The sequence below is a fragment of the Poromitra crassiceps genome (assembly GCF_964638095.1).
Source record: "Poromitra crassiceps genome assembly, chromosome: 3".
In the NCBI taxonomy this organism is placed as follows: domain Eukaryota; kingdom Metazoa; phylum Chordata; class Actinopteri; order Beryciformes; family Melamphaidae; genus Poromitra; species Poromitra crassiceps.
The window spans coordinates 42,678,770-42,686,726 of NC_139625.1; positions in this window are offsets into that span (position 1 = coordinate 42,678,770).

The window sequence follows — 7,957 nt, forward strand, 5'->3', positions numbered from 1 at the left end:
CGAGATGCAAAAAAGTCTAATTGCGATTATACTGACGGATATTGCCATATGCAATACGATTTTAGTGGGAATGCAAATTTTTGTATTTCATTTTCACTTCTTCTTTTCGTTTCTTCAAAGCGATGTTATACGACAGTCTCCCATTTCTTGACAGATCTTTGCATGTGTGTTGAATTCTGCAAGGTCTTTTTGGCTGCAGGGGTTGGGTAGAAGAGGGCAGAGTTCATTTTCACTGGAAAAAATATATAAAACTGTGATGTTTGTATACCAAATAAGCATGTCCCCTTACGTCTGGAGAATATGATTTGTAGATCAGGGCATCTCCGTAGCTCCACAATGTTATGTTGTGACACATTTTACTTTGATCACATAATTGCAGCTCCTGGATATTGCACTTAGCCATATTGCGATTCGATTAATTGTGCAGCCCTATTCTAAAAATATCAAATGTAATGATAAAATAGTGAAAATGACAATGTAGAATTTGAGAATCTGCCAGCTGTTGTAGCTGCTGGATGGAAAATGTTAAATTTCCTGCTCTCTGTAGATCAGCGAGCCGATAACGGGCGTCTCCGAGATGTTTTTCACAAAGACACAAGTGATGTTTTCACTGTCTGGATGTGTGTCCACTTGCTTGAGGCGATAATTACTGTTCATCCTGAAGGAGGCATGAGTTGTTTTTTTGCATTAGTTTACCCAGGGGAAGTTGTCTGTTTCACACCAACGTTCTGCTCCATGTTGACCAATAATTCACCCGTCTTCCCTCAGCTGGTTCAGGGATTCAAACTCGCAAACTTCTGCTCACAAGCCGACGTCTCCAACCCACCAATGGTGTTTCACCTCTGGACAGACAGAATACCAAGAAATTCCCAAGGGGGGAAAAAGCAAAAACAAAAAAACAGCGGTCTTACGTTGCCAAAATGAGGGCACCAGTTTCACTAAGAAGCCATGTAGTATAAGGGGACTTATGTTGTCGTATGCTGTACTGTCCTAATGCACTGTTCCCACATTCCCCCCCAAGCCGGGCAGAGAGCGCTGATCTGGGGTCAGGTCGAGGTGGTTTTTTAGGTGCGTTAAGAATGGTGAAAGGTTAGATTCTGAAGAGAAGCTGAGTGTTAGTCAGCACCAGGGTTAGAGTGTTTTTTGTTTTTGTTTTCTCCATTCAATTATTGCAATTCAAAAATAGACAGGCAGATTGAGGATTTCCACCAGGCAAACAGACAAATGTTGGTAAATGCAAGTTTGTCTACTCTACCAGCCTCTTAAGCAGGTAACAGTCAATCGAGAGCTTTTCTATAATAAATAATAATTTAAAAAAATGGCCCGTAAAATACCAAAAGTGGCGAAGGAATTCTACCGGTCTACCAGCCACAAAATGTATTTATTGATGATGGAGAATGATTTCCAAGTAAGAAGTCTGGTTTTATGGCACATATTTCGTTTTCTAGCATGTGTGTGTATGGGGGTGTGTGATTTGAACCTTTGTTGATCTGAGCAACTTCACCCATGGAGTTTGCCAAGGACGCTAAAAAAGGACAAGACATCACTCACTGAAGTGAATGGGGCGGGCAGGGTAAGTCCCACTCTAAACCATCACATCTCTGTCGTTTCACCTTTGATTGAAAAATGCTTCCACCAGATTAAAGAAAACACATGTAATGTTAACTGATTCCCCGTTCGGTCATGTATCATGATGTAGTTACTACCTAATCTAGCTCTATTTTGGACCAAACGGGCTTGAGTTGAGCTATATGCAGCTGCTGGACAGAGCATGATCTGTTTGGAGACCAATAATGAAAACAAATGTGCGCATCAGTCAACATCACACAATGTATTTTCTTTAATCTGAAAGGTGAAACAATACAGATGTTTTCTAGTGGGATTTACCTTGCCTGCCCCATTCACTTAACTGACCCCAAAGCAAAATACAAACACTGACGTAAGTGATGTCTTATCCTTCTTTTTAAGGGTCCTTTGAGTTGGTTGGGTTGTGATTGGTCCGTTGGAAGCAGGAAGTGGCTCCGCTGCCCGGCTCGTTTCACATCCTGTGGCCTTCAGCACGTGGGACGTGTGCGTCTCTTTGTTTTAGTGGAATGTCTTTGCCCCTCTGTGTTGATGAAAAGGAAGTTTAATTATATTCACTTTTCTTTCTTTGTTTGTTTACTGGACAAAGCACAACATCTGTTCAGGAGCACAGGAACTTTACAAAAGCCTTATTCAAATGTCTTAACTTGAGGGGAAGTATTGCAAGTACGCAATAATAAGTAGTAATGTTGTGATGCCTGCTGCCCGACATGTTTAAAGATTTTAATTAGATTTCATACTTCTCAGAGTATTGTCCAGCAATTTTTGCACGGGTTAGTATCAGGGTTCCTACTCACAGGGTTCCTACACATGTAGATACAATAGTTTGTGAATTTGAAAACATGTATGGGAAAGTATGGGAATTGTTGTCGTTCTGGTCCAATACACACAACTTCCAATACACACAACTATAGCTTTCAATTGATCAGAATAATGTTCAGATAGAGGGATGCTTTACCCAGCCGCTGTCAGCATGCATTATATCAAACTAGTGCAATGCCCGTTCCCCCCATGCACCACCACATGGGCGTTTCCTCCCCAACACTGCACTCTGTCAGGTCCCCCTAAGCGCACTCCGCAAGTTTGAAGTCGATCCGACAAACGGTTCTCGAGATACGTGAAGGAAAGACATACAGAAGTTGATCGGACGGACAGTCCTGGAGATATGTGAAAGCTGTGATCGTATTGGTTGAATTGCACAAAGTTTAACACTGCCATTTCTCGGGTTCCCAGCAATGCCCCTGCCAAGTTTGAAGTCGATCGGACGAATGGTTCTCGAGATAAACCGTTTTTTGTGTTGCCAGTAGGTAGCACTATGATTATGCATAAGTCAAATTGCATGAAATGCAGCACCCCCCTAAGCGCACTCCCCAAGTCTGAAGTCGATCCGATGAACGGTTCTTGAGATATGTGAAGGACAGAGACAGACGGACACTGCTGGCATCATAGTATAGATACCTTGTAACAAAATCACATCCAGTCAGGAACACAGGGTCTGCCTAGAAAATGTAGGAGCCCTGCCAATCATCTCACATATTCTGATATTTGTTGCTGTGAAGAACAATCTTCATCTATACAGTGATATGACCTAGTTAGCGGGGGCAAGATGTCTATCTGTGTAAATCATATTGAACACCAGACAAAAAATCTTCAAAACAAATCATGGTCTGGAAATTTTTTCTTTTTCCCCCATTGAAAATGTGCAGGAACCCTGGACTCAGGAAAGTGGGGAATAGCATGGGAAATTAATTTTGTTGGGAGTGTGACAAGAAGTCTGGAAAATTCTCTCAATACAGTTAAAACTACACAGCCAAAACCACTTCAAGTCACATTTGATGAGGTTGATGGGTATTTTACCCAGCTACTACTGCAAAACATAAATTTAACCACTGACTTAAAATCTTCAAATTCTGAATATGAAACTGAGATAATTGTTTTCTGTTGTGTGTGGGGGGACTCTGTGGTTGGGATGATGGTTTCCAGTCTCCCCTGATGTGAGAAAAACCCTGAAACTCTGGGATTCATGCTGCATTCCAGTTGCATGGGGAACTAGGAATATTCCCGTTGAGTGACACAGCCGAGTTGACCGCGTTCCAGTAAAACAGTCGGGAAACCAACCAGGGTTAGCTCTATCTAGTTTAGCCATTGTTAGCAATAACAACGCATTACAAGGTATTTTGCGCATATAAATGCAACATGTCCACAGATGGGAGTTAGACAGTACTGTGTGTATCACTGATTCAATGATACAAATAAGAGAAGTGCGAATAACCAGTGTATTACTACAACTTTCATTACTGTTGAAGTGCGGAGCTGCCATCTTGGATTTTGAGGTCAGGGCTGGTGAGGCTCCAGGGTAGTAAATCCCAGCTCAGGTGATGTCGCAAGGTGCGTGCTCGACCTTTGACCTGGGAAATTCCTACTTCCCAATGCAAATGGGTTTGACTTCATCTGTGGTAAATTGTGTTTGTTTGCTATGCTAAAAAATATAGTGTTGTTTTTGTTTATTTTAAGTTTACCTTAGTGAATCTCAGAGAAATGACTTTCTAAACGGATGGTGACACTTTCTTACTTTGACCAAATAAAGGGGTTTGACCTGTAGCGTAGCTTGTTAGCTCCTCTGTGTCCCTGTCTACTCAGTGCCTTCACCGCTGTTCAGGGAGACTTTTGTTCCAGCCAATCACATCAAAGCTCTTAACTTGGTTTGAGTAAATGGAGCTGGGCAATAATTCACTATTGTATTTCAGTGGAATAAGAAGATATTGTGATGCACAATTCTGTTGTTTAAACTATTAAGGACATTTTATTGAACAAAATATTTGAAAATGTCAGTTTTGTTTGACATCACACCTAACATTACCATTTGATTATTCCATATTGATATATATATATGTATATACATACATACATACATACATATTATAATCATGATATGGATTTTTATCGTTCAGCCATGTGTGTGAGCTCTGGTGTGTTGCTCCTAACATTTCATTTTCAGTCACACTGCTTACATTAATTTAGAAATAGCAATTAGCAAGTCACTGTAATTGTGACTTTGTCATTTTTATCTTTATGCTAACTGAATTCAAATGTTTGATTTTAATCTTTGTTCATGTTGCATACATTGACTATTGCATGGCAAAAATGTATAAATGAGACCAAATAAATTCCCTGGTGATTCATCTGTTTGGTTTGGTTTGTGAATTGTGTAACTTAAACAAAGGGTTTAATTCTCAAATGCTTCGGTATCATAGCTTCGAAAAATGTCACCTGATCTTCATTGCTTCATATGTAATGTAAATAAAATAAAAATCTGAAACTTTGCCATTGAAGAATATTAAATAGTGATATTTATTTAATATTAGCAGTGTCAAAATAGGTGTCCCTTTTCAAATGTCTGTGTTTCCCTGAGGAACGTTTATGCAGTTTCACAGTAAAAAAAAATACTGATTGATTATTGTTGGATTTGATCTATGATTAAATGAGGCTCTATTACATCTGATCGTTTGTGTGAATTCAATGAAATAAAATTGTCGAAATAATACAAGTTAACGCTCCAACCATCTTACTTATTGAAACAGAATTTCAAAACGACTGCTGGAATAAATCTCGTCACTTTTACACTTTCAGTCTAAAGCAGACAGTCTACTGCCACCTGCTGACCAAGGCCACTTCACAGACACAGTTTTGGCTAAAATGGTTTGTATCATGAATTGTGGAGGGGGGGGGGGGGGGGGGGGGCGTTGAATTGGCCTTTAACTCAGCTGAAATCCTTATCATGCACATATATGATATATCCTCTCTCTCTAAAAAAAAAAAAAACGTTACCACTATTCTTTCAGAAGTTGTAGCTGTCATAACGACGCTGAAGTTGGCATCCGATTCGCAGCTCCCGATTGGAATTTTCCAGTCCACCTTAAAAAGTGGAATAACGCCTCTAGATGGCGTGGTTCGACCATTTTCAAGCGAGTTCATGAACTGGAAAACATAGGTATATAGGAGGGATATGTTTTGAGAATACATTATAGAATGAATCCTGCATTTTGTTCATTTTTAATGTTGCATGCAATTCTTATTGACCTCAAAAAGGTTCTTCTATTGGTGTAAACAGCTGGAAAAAAGAGTTGATTTCACAGCTTTTGCCCATCTAGACTGCATAAAACCACGTCCAACTCACAGACCATTACACTTATTCTTTTGAAACCTGGCCTAGATTACAATGGGGACATTAGACTCTCATTATGGCACAGTGGCTGATTTGTGAAACATATTTCTGATTTGTGAAAGTGCTATAATTGCAGTTTTCCGCTGATTTTGCCCATCTAGACCGCATCAAACCAGGTCCAGCTCAAAGACCATCACTCTAATTCTTTTCAAACCTGGCCTAGATTACAAAGGGGACATTAGACTCTCATTATGGCACAGTGGCTGATTTGTGAAACATATTTCTGATTTGTGAAAGTGCTATAATTGCAGTTTTCCGCTGATTTTGCCCATCTAGACCGCATCAAACCAGGTCCAGCTCAAAGACCATCACTCTAATTCTTTTCAAACCTGGCCTAGATTACAAAGGGGACATTAGACTCTCATTCTGGCACAGTGGCTGATTTGTGAAACATATTTCTGATTTGTGAAAGTGCTATAATTGCAGTTTTCCACTGATTTTGAGCATCTAGACCGCATCAAACCAGGTCCAGCTCAAAGACCATCACTCTAATTCTTTTCAAACCTGGCCTAGATTACAAAGGGGACATTAGACTCTCATTCTGGCACAGTGGCTGATTTGTGAAACATATTTCTGATTTGTGAAAGTGCTATAATTGCAGTTTTCCGCTGATTTTGAGCATCTAGACCGCATCAAACCAGGTCCAGCTCAAAGACCATCACTCTAATTCTTTTCAAACCTGGCCTAGATTACAAAGGGGACATTAGACTCTCATTCTGGCACAGTGGCTGATTTGTGAAACATATTTCTGATTTGTGAAAGTGCTATAATTGCAGTTTTCCGCTGATTTTGAGCATCTAGACCGCATCAAACCAGGTCCAGCTCAAAGACCATCACTCTAATTCTTTTCAAACCTTTCATAGCATTTTCACAAATCAGCGATATGTTTCACAAATCAGACACTGTGCCATAATGAGAGTCTAATGTCCCCTTTATAATCTAGGCCAGATTTGAAAAGAATAAGTGTAATGATCTGTGAGTTGGATGTGGTTTTATGCAGTCTAGATGGGCAAAAGCTGTGAAATCAACTCTTTTTTCCAGCTGTTTACACCAATAGAAGAACCTTTTTGAGGTCAATAAGAATTGCATGCAACATTAAAAATGAACAAAATGCAGGATTCATTCTATAATGTATTCTCAAAACATATCCCTCCTATATACCTATGTTTTCCAGTTCATAAACTCGCTTGAAAATGGTCGAACCACGCCATCTAGAGGCGTTATTCCACTTTTTAAGGTGGACTGGAAAATTCCAATCGGGAGCTGCGAATCGGATGCCAACTTCAGCGTCGTTCTGTCATAGACTGTTGCATAGTTTGATTTCTCTATTGCTGACAAAAATGTGTTATTGGAAGTCGCTTTGGATCAAAGCGTCTGCCAAATGACGTAATGTAATGTCATGTAATGCACAAAGCAATATTTTTGTAATTCACAAAATACTCCTGTCCAGCTAACTTCGCGTCACCAGGCTCTTCTCGGCGAGAAAGAGCCTGGCCTCCGTTCACAAGTGATTTTGTCACCCTGCCTGCTTCCGGCCTAGAGCCCGCCCTAGACAGGAAGCAACAGCGGAAATAGCTTGTTAACTTGACAATTAGACACAACGAATCAGAAAATAAAACGGCAAACAACAAAACAAGATGGATGTACTGAACGAAGTTTTTGAAGAAGTTCTTGTAGAAACATTGCGGATTCACAATCTCACATATTTTAAGCCAATACAGAAGCTTTACTTTTCAAACAAATGGTCAGTTGATGGAATAGTTGTCTGTCTGCTGTTATCGATAATGGAGGATCGAGTACAACAGTTGAAGCATCTCTGCTGCCTGTGCTGGGAAAGACATGGACATTGATCATAAGATTTCACATGGCGAGTACTCCATTGTCTTTGGCTCTCCAGAAACCTTCCTCGGCAGTTACTAGAAATGTGTTAACGCTACTATACAACTTGTGTTGTTGTTCTTTTCAGGCTCGAGCCTCTAGCTAACGTAACCTCGCCGCGTCAAGCTAACGGCAACAAAGACGTTTTTTTGGCGCACTTATTTCCGGTGTTGCTTCCAGTTCCTTGGTTTACGCCCCATGACAAAAAGCGGGGTGAAAGGTGCCCAGACTATGTCCAGCGGAACCATGTATTGTATGGATGGGTTTTGA